This window comes from Papaver somniferum, chromosome 9 (genome assembly GCF_003573695.1).
Source record: "Papaver somniferum cultivar HN1 chromosome 9, ASM357369v1, whole genome shotgun sequence".
In the NCBI taxonomy this organism is placed as follows: domain Eukaryota; kingdom Viridiplantae; phylum Streptophyta; class Magnoliopsida; order Ranunculales; family Papaveraceae; genus Papaver; species Papaver somniferum.
In genome coordinates, this window is record NC_039366.1 from 174,696,940 (window position 1) to 174,716,726 (window position 19,787).

Here is a 19,787-nt window from a genome sequence, read left to right on the forward strand (position 1 = left end):
GTCACATGGGGGATATTAACCAGGGTTTTGGTATGGCGGTCTACGACACGTGTGTTCACCCACGACGAGAATGTGAGCAAGTCGTGCAATCAGTTGGAAGAGTCATCAAAGTAGTGTGTGGAAAGTTAACCAAGTCTCCGCACGATGAGTAATTGGTTTTAACATGATTTCCCCATTTCCCACTCTCTCATTCCAGCAACTGTCACACTTCATGGGATCATGGTGTTTTCAACTCCGGCATTATAAAATGTCTCTGAATCCTGATTGAAGAGGAGAGGTTTTTCGAACAATCGAACAACATTCGCCAAAACGAGCAATTTCTCATCAAAGTTCATACAAACAATCTTTCGTCTACACGAACTCGCAGAAATTACTCTCAATTGAGCAAAATTCAATCATTCAGAGCATTTTCACGCTGAATTCACAGCACATCTACAATCTCAGATTACCATTGATCTCACACATTTCTCAGCTTGTTTTTCCCCACTCACAGATTGGCGACCACAGTGGGAGGTTAATCTCTCAGTTGCAATCTCACGATTTCACAAGATGGCTGGTCTTAGGTCTGGGTTAGTTACATGTTCCAACAGAAACGACGCTAGCACTAACAACAACAACAATGACAATCAGAATATCCCGGAAACGATTCCAGCCTCCAACACTGATGGTGGTGACATTACTCCTCCTCGCGCTGAAGGTCATCCCCTGTTCGGTCGACACCCTGAAGAAGTCAGAGGAAATCCACCACCTACTATTGCTGATCTTATTAAAGTGCAGGAGACTCTCGTAAAGAATCAGACTGACATGGCTGCTACAAAGAAGGAGTTGTGTAATTATCTCAAAAATCTTATTGATAAGATGACAGAGAAGACTCAAGAAAAGGGAAAAGAGAAGGAGAAATCCTCAGATGCTGCTGATCCTGAAGTAATCCCAATCCATACAGTGGATGATGATGAAACTGGCAAAGTTGCAGATTCGTCAGCAAAGGAACCATTAAATTTCATTACTCGGGAAGACATGGTGCGCCTTCTGGAGAACCGTGGAAAAGACAAGACATCACATGTCCATCGTCACCAACCTCCTTATCATGCCGCTACGCAGAGGATTCCCCTTCCAAAAGGTTACATTTCTCCAACTTTTACTATGTATGACGGAACTGGCAATGCTCGAGAACATGTCTCTCGTTTCCTCGAAGCCTTGGGAGAGCATGAACATAACCATGTTGTTCGCCTCAAGGAGTTTTCAAAATCCTTGAAAGGCAGAGCATACACCTGGTACAACAACATTGCACCGGGGACTATCAACAATTGGGGAGAAATGATCAACGCCTTCTACCGGAAGTACTTTTTCGTGTCAGAGCAAGTCACTCTCTCTGATCTTGGAAGAATGTTCCAGAGGGTCAGTGAAAATCCCAATGATTACGTGAAAAGATTCAGAGTCCAGGCCCTGGACTGTCATGACCCAAATGTCACAGAGCAGCAGCTGGTAGATTTGTGTATCAACGACATGCTCCCGGTTTACAGAGCTCTATTGGAGAATCTTCGATTCCAGACTTTCTCAGATCTTCACGAATCCGCGAAGAGATCAGCAACCACTGCATCTGCCCTGTTAGAAAGAGCAAAGTCCACAAAGACTGAGGAATCACGTGACACTCGAGGAAGCAGACGCCTGATCAACAAGCAGTACAACCTGCAGCCCTCTGAAAACGCTTCTGAAGGGAGCAAGCGCAAGGCATAATCCCCGAACAAGCATACTGCAGCTCCTCCAAAGACGCAAAAGAAGGACAAGCCAGAGACACAAGCTCCTGTCCACCGCACAGAAGCTCCTGATGATGCACCTGATTTTCCTCTCCCCATTGGAGAAGTGCTCGAACTATTAGACACCTGGATCCAAGATGGTGCAATCAAATTGCCATATGTCAGGAGAGACCCAACTGAGGAAGACATGGAAAATCCTCGTTACTGCCGATTCCACATGTTCGTCAATCACCCCACAAGTAGCTGCAAAGTTTTGAAACGCATATTCAGAGAAAAAGTTGAGTCAGGAGAACTTAACCTTGGAGCCGAAGGAGTACACAGAGATCCTCTTCCTGTCAGGACTTTCTCCATTTCTGAAGCACTAGTCAAGGAAGCAGTTCAGTCATTGATAGAGCATGTCCGTGAATTGCTTTATCTGTCAAAAGCACAAAGGGGAGACATGTTCACAACTTTGAACCACATAGTGACTGGGAAACGCCTATTGATTCCAGAAGTACCTCCTGAACCTTCAGCCACCGACAAAGAAATGTATGACTGGGGACTGATCACCACCGTGCATATTAAAGGAAATGAGTTCAAAAGAGCATTCGTTGATGTAGGTACCGCCGTCAATATCATCCCTTTGAAAACTCTCAGAGCTGCTGGCATTACTCGACAAGAGGCTACTCATGTTCCCATAGCAATCAGGGACCACGAAGGAATCTCTAGAGATTCATAAGGCTTCATCATTCTCAAAGTCACAGAGAATTTGGTCTGTACTGAGACCAAGTTTTACATAATTCGAGAAGATCCTGGATATGACATGATCCTTGGAAGAACTTGGACTCATGCTGGAAGGGTAATTTCAAAGCTTTCAACATACTTTGTCGCCGACAAAGACTTCAAGTCAGAAGAAGAAGTAGAGGACGCCCCACCGTTTGAGCATCTGGAGGAAGTAAAAACCTTGATGGGACTTACGCAAGAACCTGGGGAAAATCCACATACCTTTGTCAAAAGGTTTCAAGCTCAGGCAAGTCTTATTCCTCTTCATGCTCCAATATTACCAATGTTCAAATATGATACTTTGATTCAAGGACTTCTCCTTACAAACGATTTAGCAATTACCAAAGGTTATGAATGGATAACTTCACCCCGCCAATATTATACCCAATGGTTGGGTTCAGAACTTCTCCAAGTCGGTCATTCTATCAAGAGGTTTATTGCTGAAGACCTGGCTAAGCACGACATACAATATGCTGGGTACTCTCCTCTACACCATACGTGCCACAACCATGTAATCAGCAAAATATATTCAAGGCGCGAACTACTAAGCCGAACAAATTCGAGGAAGGGAATTTGGTTCTCAAGGCGGCTAAACGAGATCTCCACTCCGCAAGGATCTCCAATTGGGAAGGACCATTTATGGTTGCTAAGTCCATAACTGGAGGATACTACAAATTGGTCAACACGGATGGCAGAACCCTGCCAGCAATTCACAAGAATTGGCTTAAGGCGTTTGTCTGAAATTATTGGGTATTTGAGGTACTGAGCGTTTGAGCACTCATGATGTCTGGATTTGGCATTTAGGATTTTCTTTCATTGTATTTCAATTCCTCCAAAACGTTTGCAATACTTGCAATCAGTATTTGAATTCAACAATTTATCAAAAATTCAGTTCACTTTACTTAAAGGAAAATCTCAATCAAATCCAAAATAAAATCCTTAACCACCTAGCAATCCAAAACCAGCTAATATCAAAACCCAAATGAAAACCTCACATCTCTCAGAAGTTCATAAATTCATGGGATTATGGAAAGGAAACTAAAGAAAACCATCGAAGAAAGATTTCTGCTCCTCTGCCTCCTCCAAGACTTTCAGAGCCGCCTTTTCCACCTCCAGATTCCTGGTTAGATCAGCAACTTCATTCATCTTCTTCAACACGGCATCACTGGTAGGGAAGGGAACATCGCCCTTTATTTCTTTCCTGATAACTTCAAGTCTTTGACAGAGCCACTTCAGATTGAAGCCAAGATCTTCAGTATTCTTCAAGTTGTAATCCCAATCAAAGAGTACATCTTGAGTAACAACATTTCTGGCAGTAATCTGGATATCATCTATGACACGCAAGATAGCCTCCACTTGTTTCGTCAGAAAATAACTGCGTTCTGGATCCCGAGTGACAACAATGTGTCCATACATTTCCCACAGTTCCTTGTACATAGCAGCATATCCGATAGGAACGCTAAATCCTCCAACAAGCTGGTGATACGGGAGTAACTCACCAAATTGAGGATCAAAGGAAATCCCTGCAGTCAGATACTCATGCACTATCATCTGGTTCTCAACTACTGGAGCAGTATCGGTGATCATAGAGACAATTTCAGAAGAAGTAGCTTCCGCAATTTCGGGTTCGGGTTCCACCGTCTGAGGAAAAATTAGAGTTTCTTCTACCTCCACGGCATCAACGACCAGCGCTTCATCATCTTGAGGCACAGATATGGAAGTCTTGTCACCGACAACTCCTGGGTTGCCCAAACCATCATTATTGGATTCATAATTCCCAACTTCGTTATTCGGCACCTAATGCGAAGATTACATGGGATTAGAATGATTCAAGGATGGAAATCCAATACGATTATAAAATTAAGAAAGTAAGTGAACTAACATCATCCAAGTTCCTTATCATGCATCTAAGACGTGTACAAGTAGCATCAAAGTCATGAAACACGTTTTCAAAGAAACTCAGCTGAAGAAATTTTACACTTCCCTGTGTTCAATGACGAACTGGGAGAAATTGGTATAGAGTATAGGGTTGGGTCATATACCATTATCTTCGTATTGAAGTCCTCTACAACATGTCAAAATTTCATTGCAATTGGGAGAACGAGCTAGGAGCTGTGGTCAAAACATCGGGCAACATGCAATCTGAAAAAAGTTCTGAAAGTCTCCTGGAAGTTTATTATTTCGTCTTTTTCAGGCCCTAAACGTGCTCAAAACTTAAAAATCTTCTCTTACAAAGCTTGGAAATTTCCTGGGCTTGAGGATACATATGCATATATTGAAAATACGACTGCATATGAAGATTTAACGGCGTTTTTGGTAAACAACTGGGTTCTGAATTTTCTGACGACGAAGTTCGCCCAAGTTTTTCATATATGCACATAGATTCTCATTCATTCATTCACAAATCAGCACTTTAATACTTCTATGAAGAGGGTACAGGTATACTTACTTTGGAGGTCTCCGAAGTACTCGAGAAATTATGATCGTCCGTATTAACGACAAGGGGTTCATTACTTCTATTTGGCTCCGAATCTTTGGAAGCGCCTTCATCTATATTCTCAGAGGAAGGTCGAACATCAGCACTTTCCGCCTCCATGATGACATCCTCCTGGACATATTATCAAGTAGTTAGCATTTTCACATGAAACATTTATGTCTGATGGTAAAGGAAATTACTCACGGCGACTTCTTCTTCAACGTTCAAATCAGAAGTCGTCTGCCCAGCAGCAAAGAATCGAAGACCGTCAATACTAGATGGAGCAAAATCCTGTGACCAAATAACAAATATTGGTTTTGAGATCCTGATAATGCGGATGGAAGAAGTCACAGCGGAAAAATATCAACAACTCACCAAAAAGGCGACTGGGGACTTTATGGTGTTGGGCAACAACTTGCAATTCTTGCTCCTGCCTTCTCCACCGTGGGCAATTGCCTCCGCCTCTGAGAAATTCACTTCAATTCGAGGTCTCACAGCACGACCCTCCTGCAAAAGAAATTGATGTGAATTAAAGACGATTATACGAGTTGTATGAGGAATATAAAAAGACATACCGGTGAACCTCCTGGAGATGTCTTTCGTTGTCACCACCAGAAATATTCCTTAGTCTGGGACGAGAGGCACTCATCTCAGAAGAAGGGGATCCTTCACTAAAGGTTGGAGGACGTCACATAATCATTAAGACGCTCAAGCTGCTGATCCCAGAATTCCATGTAACCTGGAGTCACACGTGTTCGATCACAAGGGAACCAATAGAGCTCCCTTCATCATGTGTGATCTAAACAAGTCTTAAGTTGTTCCACTGATGGTCTTCTCCTTCTGAAGGTTGGAACACATTGGTCCATACCCATCTGACGGGCGCTGTCAATTTATACTCTCACTCCACCGAAAAATCTCCATACGCTGCTGATATGTGACCGGGAGTACAATCAGCATGAAAGATCTTTCGCCATCACTCAAATCAGCACCGGATTTCAAATACTTACTTTCTCCAGCATTGAAAGTCTTCAATTGAGAAACGTGAGGAGGAACCACCACCCAAGGACGGAAGTTGAACTCAGACTCGTCATCTAATACGTCGATGAAGCGTGTCTTGGACTGAATTTGCTTCGTAGACCAGCGCATAATCCTAGCGTTGTCTTTCTCATGGAAGATACGTCGAGCATCAGCAGAGTTCAGACTTTGTAAGACACTACGGGGAATGGGTGCATAGTTTCCGAAACGCTCCCACATCAGAGCTTGGAGGAACATCGTATTGGCGTAGCATTCAATCTTCATGAAGCCGTTCGAAACACTGGAGTCTACGACTAAAGAGTCCAGGTTAGAATATAAAGAACCCAAGAATAAGCTACCGATCGGAAGTTGTTCACCTTGAGCCAATTTAATAGAGAAATGAATTACAAACGGCTTCAACAAGGTACCAGCGTCTTCAAACACATTTCTGGACAACCATAAGCACAAGAAAGCAGCAATAGACAACATACCGTCGGGTTCATCAAGAGGGGCGTCTCGTGGCCACCAATGTCTCAACCAATGAGCGTAACAACCTTTACCAAAAACCTTGTTGATTCTCTCCATCTCAGCTGTTAAAGTTTTGGAAACTGCTTTCTCTTCCGCCGTCCAAAGTTCTTCAGGAAAGTTGCCTTTAATTGGAAAATGCAACAAAGCAACTACATCTTCCAAGGTAATAGTGAACTCTCCCCAGCTGCAGATAAACGTATGAGTTGGGATGCACCAGCGAGCAAGAAGAGCTACAATACCTCGTGTGTCATGAAAGATATACAAATCTCCAGATGTTTGAACGACCCTGGTAATTTGTGCTCTATCCAGCATAGCTCTAACACGAGGAAATCCCAGCATGTGTCTAGACCATCCCGAGAACTTCTCTAAAGGGCGTTGAGAAAGCTTGAATTCAATCATTGAATCCTGGAATAATCTTCGTTCAAGACAGAACCGAATAGCAGCACGAGGAGTCACCAATTTCTTTTGAGTGACCGTCCTGGGATTGATCAGAAGGCGATATACCGGGGACTTGAGACGATTTTCGGGCTCCTGAACCTCAAAGAAAGCGCCATCTATGTTTGGGACATTCTTGACTCCAGGTGTTTCGTCTTCCTTACCAATGGAAGTCTCATCCGTGCATGTTTCCTCTATGGAGATATCATCATCTGCACACCTTTCATCTCTGTAAGCGTCATTGGCTGGAGAATCAGACATCCTCGCAAAGCTGTTGTGAAATCCACACAATGTTTCAGTCATCCGCGAATTCAATAAGATGATGGAATCATGCAAATTAAAACACCGGTGTCTACAAACGGTAAATCTTGAACTTTTACCTCTTTCAATTTCACTAACAATAGTGGTTGCAATACAAGAGTTAACACACGAAATCAATTCGTTCCTTGAAACCTGCAATAACGAACAACACTTCATTAGTTCATGGAAAATGATTTTCTCATAAAATCATGTACATAATTTTCATAATGTGAACATTCACACAACTGAACTATGATATTTACAATAAGACATGACTTCATCACAAATAAGTTGTATAGTTTGAAGGTTACTCAAAACCCATGTCTTGATTTTACAAAACAATAATTAATGCAATTTGTTCATATAAATTTTCAGAATTTATCTAATAAGAACAAATCCATGTGAATAAAATACGTCATCATGTTTCACATAAAATATGTCACGGCTACATGTAAAAAAAATAATCTATTTTCCTTCGTAGTAGAGTTTTATTAAAAACGAAGGTTTATGCTAGTTTTGTGAAAGCTCACACCTATTGTGATAAAATACTAACTCTCATGAAAGCTCATAAATAAAGTTTTATCACTGGACATAAGTTTACATACATAAAAATATATATGTATATTTTCCTCGAATAAACATTATCCTTTAAAACGGAGTTTATTTCGGTTTTATGAAAGCTCACATCTATTAAGGTAAAATCTTGGTTCACATGAAATCTCATACACTAAGTTTTATCACTGGACCTAAGTCCACATATATAAAGAAATCTCTCATAAATCAGGGATTTTTATTAGTTTTCAAAACTAAGGATCGAACGAACACACATTTGATAAAACAAGGGTTTTCTACAAAACCCACATCAACATATACACATGTATAGGATTTTGATATGGTGAAAGCATAAAACACTCATGGAATCATCAAACATCTAAAAAAAAGATAATTAATCCCTTTTATACCTAATTTTATTTCCAAAACCTAATTCCATAAGGATTTCCCTTTTAGGCCCGACCCGTGAATCCTAAACCAACCAAGGTTCCACCATCGAACCAGCGGTTCTACACGATTTTATGTTCACTGGATGACGCTCTATTATTCCACAGAGGTTTCCGCTCAAACCATGGTTTGTTCATTCAGTCGAAATCCGGTAATATCTTATCTTATGACTAAGTTCAATTACTTATTTTTATTTATACCTGGAAAATCACCATTAAAAGCTGACTGAGGAACATAACTGTTCCTCACTAAGCAGGGGACTTAATGTATATGGTGGATTTTCGACAAAGGGTAGAATTGTAAAATTATACTCCAGATTCGACAACCGGATGAGTATTGAGACTCATGTCTCTCATTAAAGCATGAAAGCTCATGTCATAAATCTCTGACTGAGAAGGATGTCTCTCAGAGTACGTGTAGATGTGTAGTCTCTCAGCTAAGGCCACGACACATCTTATGAATACTGAGCAATTTCAGTAATTACTCCGGATCCGGCAATCGGATGAGTATCTATTGTGAAATTTGACTTCCTTGATATTTTCTCGAGACTCATTTCTCTGTGCATGAAAGCTCATGCCACCTCTGATGGAGAAAGTCTCTCAGAGAAGATGTAGATGTGTAGTCTCTCAGCTGAGGCCCCATCACATCTCATACTTTATAGAATCGAAAGATTGGGCGGCTCCTAGACAGCATGTCTGCTAGTATAGAGCGACAACGTCTTCGGGATGTAACCAAGTTTTCCTCGACTATGCAAGAGGAATATGACACTCCAGCAAGTTCATATTGCTCAACCCTCAGATAATCAATGCTCCTAGACAGGAAGCCCTTCTAGTATAGAGCCAACAATTAATTATCTTAAATCGTCTGAATATCCAGCAATATTCTACGAGCCATCGTCTAAATATCCAGCAATATTCTACGAGTCGTCAATCAATCGCCTGAATATCCAGCAATATTCTACGATTCCTCGTTATATTTCGTTACTTCAATCTGTGGTTCTTCCCAGCAGAATTCCACAGGTTAGTAATAAATATTCAACGAAACAGGCATCTGGGCATCGAATAATCCCTGACAAAATGGTGCAAGTGTAATTAGCAGATAATACACATACCAGCATTCTGAATGCATGAACGAGCATTTTAAAAATACGAACGAACGAGGAACCTATGCAAAATAGGAAGGGAAAATAATAATAATAAAATATTAAACAAAAGCGCCAGGGGACTAGGCTCACCAGCCGTCCAGTTATGCCATGACTAGTCCCGCGCCTAATTTTATATTTTACCATATTTTTACTATTTTCACGATCTCATGAAAATCCTCTCGTTCAAGCAAATTTCCTTTATTTCAAAGAAATTATCTAAATCACATGATTTTATCAAAAAATAATAAAATTAGGGAAAGGTGTCGCGGGACCGAGCACCAGCCGGCCATGTCTTGACCGTGGCCGGTCCCACACCTCAGTCTCCATTATTTTATTATTTCTCTCAAATTATGAAAATTCCTTGATTTTATGAATTTTCCCTAAAATCATGAAAATTACCTAATTTCATGTATTTTTATCTAAATCACTTGATTTTATCAAAAAATAATAAAATTAGGGAAAGGTGTCGCGGGACCACCGGCCGTCCGGTCATGCCTTGGCCATGGCCGATCCCACACCTCACGTCCCATTATTTTATTATTCCTTCTCAAATTATGAAAATTCCTTGATTTTATGAATTTTCCCTAAAATTACCTAATTTCATGTATTTTCTCTAAAATCATGGAAAATATTAAAAAATTAGGAAAACTTGTGGGACCGGGCTCTAGCCCGCAGGCCATGCCCTAGCCGGTCCCACACGCCCATTATTTTATTATTATTTGGTGTTTGGTTTCCTGATTTCATGAAAACTCCCTGATTTCAACAAAATATCTTGGTTTTCAACAAATCCCTTTGATTTTATGAAAAATTATCTAAAATCATCAAAATTACATAAAATTGGGAAGAGTGCCTTGGGACCCGCGCCCATTGGCCGGCCGGCCATGCCACGGCCATTTCCGGTCCCACACTCCCATTCCCTATTTTATATTTTAATTTATGTCTCTCATCTCATGGAAGTTCCCTAATTTCGCCAAACTCTCCAGTTTCATGGAATTTCCCTTAAATAAGAGAAAAATACATAAAATAACATAAAACTGGGAAAAGCATGTGGGACCGCGTGTCAGCCGGCCGGCCATGCCCTAGTCGTGGCCGGTCCCACACCTTGTGATTCCTTGTTTATTTATTATTTTCATCATCTCATGTATTTTTGCCGGTTTCAGCAAAACCATGGATTTTGCATATTTTCTCCAAATGTTGCTCAAACGTGCATCAGAAAATATCAATATCCTCAGGACTGAAGCACGGACACTATGGTGACACAGGAACATCCCCTTGACCGACCAAGGGTGACCCTGAGGCTTGTAAACAGCTGGTCCCGCATGTTTTAATGATTTTAACCTAATTTGCTCAGTTGCTCATATTAGGTTCGAACTCTTTCCAAACAATTGAAAGTTCGCTCAAACGACCATCTACTGGTCCCACGACCATCAAGAGCCGGTATCATGACCTCTTGGTCGGCCCCTCATATTTTCTACATCAGGTTTTATGATTTGTTGCTCACACGAGCATTATTTCAGTAAATAATTAAACCAGCATTTAATCATTCTTTCACCAACTGGTCCTCAAGAGACTTTGGTATTTTTTGCTCATTCGAGCATCTGGGCGTTATATGGTGAACCCGTCATCCCATGTAGCCGGTCCCGTGTTGATTTGCAATAAATCATCATTTGGGTAAAATTAGGGTTTTGAATCCAGAGCTCTGCAGAAACGTGATTCTGTGCAGATTCAAACACTCTGATAATTTTATGTTGATTCCATGATTGATATTCATATTCATTTTGCTCGACGCAGCAGTCAGTAACTTAAATTAATATTTTATTTGGTCCAGCTACCAACAATTCATCAAAAGAACAATATCTGCTCGAACTAGCAATATTCGCTCGAACCGGCAATATTTATTCAATTGGCAATATTCGCTCATACGAGCAATATTTTCTCAAATCAAAGAATATTGGTTCAACTACCAATATTCAACAATTTAGCAACACAATTTTGATTGTCTTAGGTTATAATGATACCTCGTCTCAGCAGACACATTAAATTCATGAGTTTCGAAACATTTGCTAATCATGTTCAACTCAGCGCTACATGGACTCATCGTCCCATAAAGTCAGCAACTGACTGCACAATCACGAGATTTCAATCATGTCACATGGGGGGATATTAACTAGGTTTTTGGTCTGGCGGTCTACGGCACGTGTGTTCACCCGCGACGAGATGTGAGCAAGTCGTGCAATCAGTTGGAAGAGTCAGCAAAGTAGTGGGTGGAAAGTTAACCAAGTCTCCGCACGATGAGTAATTGGTTTTAACACGATTTCCCCATTTCCCACTCTCTGATTCCAACAACTGTCATACTTCATGGGTGATAGACGCATTTATGTGTCTAATTTGTCCTCAATGTTTCATATTGTTAGTACTCGATTTCGTACTTATTATGGTGTTTTGTGTGTTTATAGGTATTTTTTGGAAATAAACATTGTTGGAAAATTCGGCTCGAAAAGTTGCTCGGGACACCTCCGGAGAACATTTGTTATACGGATCCCAGATTTGGATAAGGGGCACCCATGGTTATGTGTATCCCAAATTCATCTTCAGCACCCAGGTCTATATGTAGCCCAAATTTGTCCAAACCCATTTGTTATTGGCACCAAAGCAGCTGGTTAAGGGGCACCTTCATCCCCTTCGTTTGAACTGAATATTGGCGGGAAAATATTTTTATTCACTGTCAGATTTCAATCAAGGATTTGGAGGTGTTATAGGGAGACTAAATGGCTGAAAATTTATGGAATTGTTCCTGGGACATATACAAAGATATTACAAGTGTTTTGGTTTATCAAATTTGGCTGAAAAATCCGTGACAAGAAATCAGGGAAGCACGTGCATGAGAGGGACAGTTCACGGGATTACATGAGTTTTGGAGAATTTAAACGTGTTCTGCTCATGTATGATGACTCTAGCAACACTTTGGACCTTGAAAAATATAAATGAGGAGATTTTTCAGCTGTAGAAATGCTAGAGAAGCTAAATCAGGGAAGAAAATATTCCCAAAATATTTTCTTTACTGCCCGAGTTCAATGAAGAATATTGAGAATCATGGCGTGATTAAATGAGTCTAAGGAGTATAAATAGGTGGATGGGATCATAGAGAAGGGGTGACGAGAGTCTGGGGGCTGAGGAGAGCCGGAGAAGGAGAAATTCGAGTTTTCCCAAACTCGGTTTCTGCTGCTGCTGATGAACATGAAGAACGGACCATCCAAGACCGTCGTTTTCCAACAGTAACAACGACTCACAGCCGTGGGTCGTACATCAGAGGCAGACTTATTTGTCAGCGTTTGCGACACAGAGCCGTGGGTCTTAGAGCAACAATATCAGTGACACATACTGTGGGTCGTAGTTCTCTGGTCTGTAACAAATATAATTGTTACAAACCTGGTTTTGAATTATTTCTCCATTTTCATCATTTGTAAACACCCTTTGAGCAATAATAATGATTTTTGAGCGTGTTTCCAACATGATGAGCGGCTAATTCTCCCACAACCAAGGCAATGAGGAAGCTATTTACGCATGAATAATTGGTAACTATTTTATTTTCTCTAATAATTAATTATAATTCACTCAATCACTGCTTTTGCAGAGTTTTAAATTGTTTGCGTAATTTTCCTAATCAGTTGTGATTCAATTAGATAGGTTATGCTTTGTTTAGATAATCTATGCTTAAGGGATACAATTGATGTTTGAGAATTTGCTTGATTATTAGTGAGTTAAGATATAAAGGACTTAAAAGATAATTAGAGTTTTGGATTATTTACCATCATTAATTCATGTGTAATAGTGGAATCAGTGTCTTGGTTATTTTCTCATACCTCTCGCCCACTTTGTTAATATTTTTGTATATAATTTTATTAAATATTTAAATTTAATCTTTACAAGTCCGAGAGTTTGAACCTCATTACTACAACATCATCAAGAAACATAATCAATGGGATCATGGTGTTTTCAACTCCGGCATTATAAAATGTCTCTGAATCCTGATTGAAGAGGAGAGGTTTTTCGAACAATCAAACAACATTCGCCAAAACGAGAAATTTCTCATCAAAGTTCATACAGGCAATCTTTCGTCTACACGAACTCACAGAAATTACTCTCAATTGAGCAAAATTCAATCATTCAGAGCATTTTCATGCTGAATTCACAGCACACCTACAATCTCAGATCACCATTGATCTAACGCATTTCTCAGCTTCCCTCCTACAGATCAACCCATGCTCTCTTGTGACCGAATTGACTCTGGAACGACCATTGTTCTTGGTTTAGGCCGGGGTCTTATAAATTGATCTCTCGAACTTAAAGCACTACCTTCTTGCAGTGCATCTGTGTGAGGTTCAACATTTCTCTCGGTTCAAGGAGTCTCCACATGGTCGACTCTTCAATTCCGTAAAAACCAGCAAATCGTTTTCCCCACTCACACTAGCAGAGCAGGTGCAGCAGTTGCCGACCTCTTGGCTGCTTCATGGAGTTCTGAGAAGGTCTAGAACCTGAGATTCTCCAATAAGGCTCTGTAGACTGGAATCATTCCGTTTATACATAAGTCCACAAGTTACTGCTCTGTGATGTTCAGATCATGGCAATCCAGCGCTTGAACTCTGAACTTTTTCACATAATTGTTAGGATGTTCGTTGTTCTTTTGAAACATCCTTTCGAGATCAGATAGGGTGACTTGCTCTGAAACGAAGAAATACTTCCTGTAGAAAGCATTAACCATTTCTCTCCAACTGTTGATAGTTCCTGGTGCGATGTTGTTGTACCAAGTGTACGCCCTGCCTTTCAAGGACTTTAAAAATTCTTTGAGGCGGACAACATCGTTATGCTCATGTTCACCCAAAGCTTCTAGGAACCGAGAAACATGTTCCCGAGCATTGCCGGTTCCGTCGTACAAAGTAAAGGTTGGAAAGATATAACCTTTTGGAAGAAGAATCCTCTGTGTAGCAGCAGGGTATGGAGGCTGGTGACGATGGACATGTGGGATCTTGTCCTTTCCACGGTTTTCCAGAAGGCGTTCTAAATCTTCCCGAGTAATGAAGTTCGATGATTCCTTTGCTGATGGATCGTCTGCAGCTTTGCGGACTTCATCATCATACACTGCATGAGTCGGAATTACCTCAGGATCAGTGTATGAGGATTTTTCCTTCTCTTTTCCTTTTTCTTGAGTTTTCTCTGACATCTTGTCAGTGAGAGTCTTCAGATAATTAAACAGTTGTTTCTGTGTAGTAGCCATATCAGTTTGATTCTGTGCAAGGGTCTCTTGCACTTTGATGAGATCAGCAATGGTAGGTGATGGGTTGCCTCTGACTTCCTTAGGGTGTCGGCCGAACAGAGGATGACCTTCCGTGTTAGCATGAGGAGGAGTAATATCATCACCGCCGGTGTTAGAGGCCGGAATTGCTTCCGGGATATCCTCATTGTTTTTTTTGATGGTGTTACCATTGTTTGTGTTAGGATCTGCGATCATACGTGACCTAAGATCAACCATCTTGTGAAAGCTTGATATTGCAACCGAGAGATTAAACTCCCAGTGTGGTCTCCAATCTGTAGATGGGGAAAAACGATTTGCTGGTTTTCACGGAATTGAGGAGACAACCGTGCGGAGGAGACTCCTTGAACCGAGCGAAATGTTCAACCTCACACAGATGCACTGCAAGAAGGGAGTGCTTTGAATTCGAGAGATCAATCTATAGTACTCCGGCCTAAACCAAGAAAATGGCCGTTCCAGAGTAAATTCGGTCACAAGAGAGAATGGGTTGATCTGTAGGAGGGAAGCGGAGAAATGCGTGGAATCAATGGTATTCAAAGATTATGGGTGTGTTATGTATTCTGATAAGATAAGTTCCGAATGATTGAAATTGCTCAGTTGAGAGTAATTGCTCAATTGATGAGGTGTTGATCTCGTATTGTCTGTGAGGCGTGAGATTATTGTATATCCAATCATGATTTCAGATACTTATTTATATTGCTGGAATTGTAGACACCATGATCCCATGAAGTGTGACAGTTGATGAAATCAAAGAGTGCGGAAATGGAAATCGTGTTTGAAACCAGTTTCTCATCGTGCGGAGACTTGGTTGATTTTCCATCCACTACTTTGTTAACTCCTTTAACTGATTGCACGACTTGCTCACATTCCATCGTGTGTATGAACACACGTGCCGTAGACCGCCAGACCACAACCCTAGTTAATATCCCCCCATGTGACACGATTGACGTCTCGTGGTTAATTAGTCAGTTGTTGACTTCATGACTTTATGGGAAGATGAGTCCATGTATTTGCTGAGTTGAACATGATTTCGCAAAATGTTCTGAAACTCATGAATTGAACGTGTCTGTTGAGACAGAGGTATAATTCTCACGTTGATAGTTGAGGCGAGTAAGTATTGCTCATTCGATGAATTGTTAAATATTGATAGTTGAACCAATATTCCTTAATTTGAGCAAATATTGCTTATCTGAGCAAGTGTTGCTCGTTTGATGAATTATTGGTAGCGTGACCAAAATAAAATATTAATTAGAATACTGGTAGTTGAACCGAGCATAATTAATAAGAATACTGATCATGAGATCATCGTAAAGTTATTAGTGTTCGAATCTGGAATTATGATCCTTGGACTCAGAAACCCTTATTTTATCAATTGATGACCAATTGATGGTTTATTTCAAAATCAACCATGGAATGAATGAGGGATCGGCTATATGGGATCATGGATCGACCATGTAGCGCCCATATGCTCATGTGAGCAAATATCAAGGTCTCTTGAAGAGTTGGTGATTTGTTGATGAAAGAATGATTAAATGCTGTTTTAATCATTTATTCTAAAAATGCTCGTCTGAGCCTTAGGTGATAAAACCTAAATAATTCTGAAGAGGTGAGGGACCGACCAAGGGGTCATGAAACCGACCCTGGGTCATCACGGGGTCGACTGACGATCACTCCATGAAAATACATGGGACCGGCTCATTGCGAGCCAAGGAGCCAACCCTGGTCGGTCAAGGTAACATGCTAACGTCCGTGTCTCAATCCTGAGAATTTTGATATTTTCTGGCGTGCAGTTGAGCATCCATTCGAGAAAATATGACAAAATTAGGGTTTTGCTGAAACTGAGGAAACTTCATGAGATGAAGGAAAATAATTATAAAATGAAGGAATATGTGGCGTGGGCCCGCTGGATCCAAGGCATGGTCGGCCGGCCGGTGACCACGGTCCCATGGTGCCTTTTCCTAATTTTATAATATTTTTCATGATTTTATGAAAATATCATGAAATCAAGGAATTTTGTTGAAATTAAGGAGTTTCCTTAAAGTGAAAGAGTTTCCATGGGATCAAGGAAGCAAATAATATTAAAAAATAATAAAATAAGGGTGTGTGGGACCGGCCGGCTGGGACCCGGTCCCGTGCGTTTTCCCTAATTTTATGTATTTTTATGTATTTTTTCCATGATTTGAAGGAATTTTCATAATTTGAGAGAAATACCATAAATCAAAGAATTTCATGAGATCAAGGAATCCTTAAAATAATAATAATAAAATAAAGGGACGTGTGGGACCGGCTAGGGCATGGTTGGTCGGCTTGGGCATGGATTTATGAAAATACCATGAGATTAAGGAGTTTTCATGAGATTAGGAAAATAATAATAAAATAATGAGGAACCATGAGGTGTGGGGCCGACCGGGATCAAGGCATGGCTGGTTGGCCAACAATCACGACCCCACAATATTTTTCCCAATTTTATATCATTTCCTTGGTGCGAAGGAAACACCATGAAACTGAGGAGTTTCCTCAAAACGAAGAATATTTGTTCAAATGAAAGGATTTTCATAAGATCAAGGAAAATAACAAAAAATATGATAAAATATAAAACTGGCGTGGGATTGGCCACGGCATTGCCGGCCGGTCGGTGAGCCCAATCCCCAGCGCCTTGGTAAATATTTAATTATTTATTATTTTCCTTCCTATTTTGCATAGGTTCATCGTTTCGTCGTATTTTGAAATACTCGTTCGTGCGGTGATTGTTAGTGCATCATCATTGAGTACACTTGCACCTTTTGAGCCGGAGCTTACTCAGAGGTAACTCAGACGCCCGTGCGTTTAATATTTATTACTAACCCATGGAATCCTGCTGGGAAGAACCATAGATTGAAGTAACGAAATAATACGAAAATATTTGAATATTTTCGGAAATTCAGTGGATGAATCCAAGAATTTAGGAATAATTAACTTATGGCTCTATACTAGCAGGGAAAGCTATTTAGGAGCATTAACTATTCTGACATGAGCTTGCTGGAGCTTCACATCCTTTATATAGTCAGGGAAAACTTGTTGTTTGTATCCTGAAGACGTTATCGCTCTATACTAGCACATAAAGCTGTCTAGGAGTCGTCAATCTCGTGATTCTATATAGAAATAATTACTAAAATGTTCAGCGTTCATGTGATATGCCGTTATCCAGCCGAGAGACTATATATCTGCATGTACTCCGAGAGAAAGTATTCTCAGTCAGAGGATTCGATGAGAGACCCGTGTCTCAATACTCACATCTGATTGTTGGATCAAGAGTTCGTATAATTATGGGTTTACGATTTTAGCCTTTGTCGAAAATCCACCATCTACAAATGTTAAGATAAAAAGATTTTCTAGGAAGGAAAAGGAATGTAGGGTTACAAAACCTTTTGTCAGTGGGGAAAAACGATTTGCTGGTTTTTACGGAATTGAAGAGTCGACCGTGTGGAGACTCCTTGAACCGAGCGAAATGTTGAACCTCATACAGATGCACTGCAAGAAGGGAGTGCTTTAAGTTCGAGAGATCAATCTGTAAGACCCCGGCCTAAACCAAGAACAATGGCCGTTCCAGAGTCAATTCGGTCACAAGAGAGGATGGGTTGATCTGTAGGAGAAAAGCTGAGAAATGCGTGAGATCAATGGTGATCTGAGATTGTAGGTGTGTTGTGAATTCAGCGTGAAAATGCTCTGAATGATTGAATTTTGCTCAATTGAGAGTAATTTCTATGAGTTCGTGTAGACGAAAGATTGTCTGTATGAAATTTGATGAGAAACTGCTCGTTTTGGCGAATGTTCTTCGATTGTTTGAAAAACCTCTGTCTTTTCAATCAGGATTCAGGGACATTTTATAATACCGGAGTTGAAAACACCATGATCCCATGAAGTGTGACAGTTGCTGGAATCAGAGAATGGGAAATGGGAAATCATGTTAAAACCAATAACCCATCGTGCGGAGACTTGGTTAACTTTCCACCCACTACTTTGCTGACTCTTCCAACTGATTGCACGACTTGCTCACATTCTCATCGTGGGTGAACACATGTGCCGTAGACCGCCAGACCAAAACCCTAGTTAGTATCCCCACATGTGACACGATTGAAATCTCGTGGTTGTGGAGTCAGTTGCTGACTTTATGGGACGATGAGTCCATGTATTGCTGAGTTGAACATGATTAGCAAATGTTTCGAAACTCATGAATTTAATGTGTCTGCTGAGACGAGGTATCATCATAACCTAAGACGAGCAAAACTGTGTTGCTGAATTGTTGAATATTGATAGTTGAACCAATATTCTTTGATTTGAGCAAATATTGCTAGTCTGAGCGAATATTGCTAATTGAGTAAATATTGCCGGTTCGAGCGAATATTGCTAGTTCGAGCAAATATTGCTAGTTTGAACAAATATTGTTCATTTGATGAATTGTTGGTAGATGGACCAAATAAAATGTTAATTTAAGTTACTGACTGCTGAGTCGAGCACAATAAATATGAATATCAATCATGGAATCAACATAAAATTATCAGAGTGTTCGAATCTGCACAGAATCAAGTTTCTGCAGAACTCTGGATTCAAAACCCTAATTTTACCGAAATGATGATTTATTGCAAATCAACACGGGACCGGCTACATGGGATGACGGGTTCACCATATAACGCCCAGATGCTCGAATGAGTAAAAAATACCAAAGTCTCTTGAGGACCAGTTGGTGAAAGAATGATTAAATGCTGGTTTGATCATTTACTGAAATAATGCTCGTGTGAGCAACAAATCATAAAACCTGATGTAGAAAATATGAGGGACCGACCAAGAGGTCATGAGACCGGCTCTTGATGGTCGTGGGACCAGTAGATGGTCGTTTGAGCGAACTTCCAATTGTTTGGAAAGAGTTCGAACCTAATATGAGCAACTGAGCAAATTAGGTTAAAATCATTAAAACATGCGGGACCAGCTGTTTGCAAGCCTCAGGGTCACCCTTGGTCGGTCAAGGGGATGTTCCCGTGTCACCATAGTGTATGTGCTTCAGTCCTGAGGATTTTGATATTT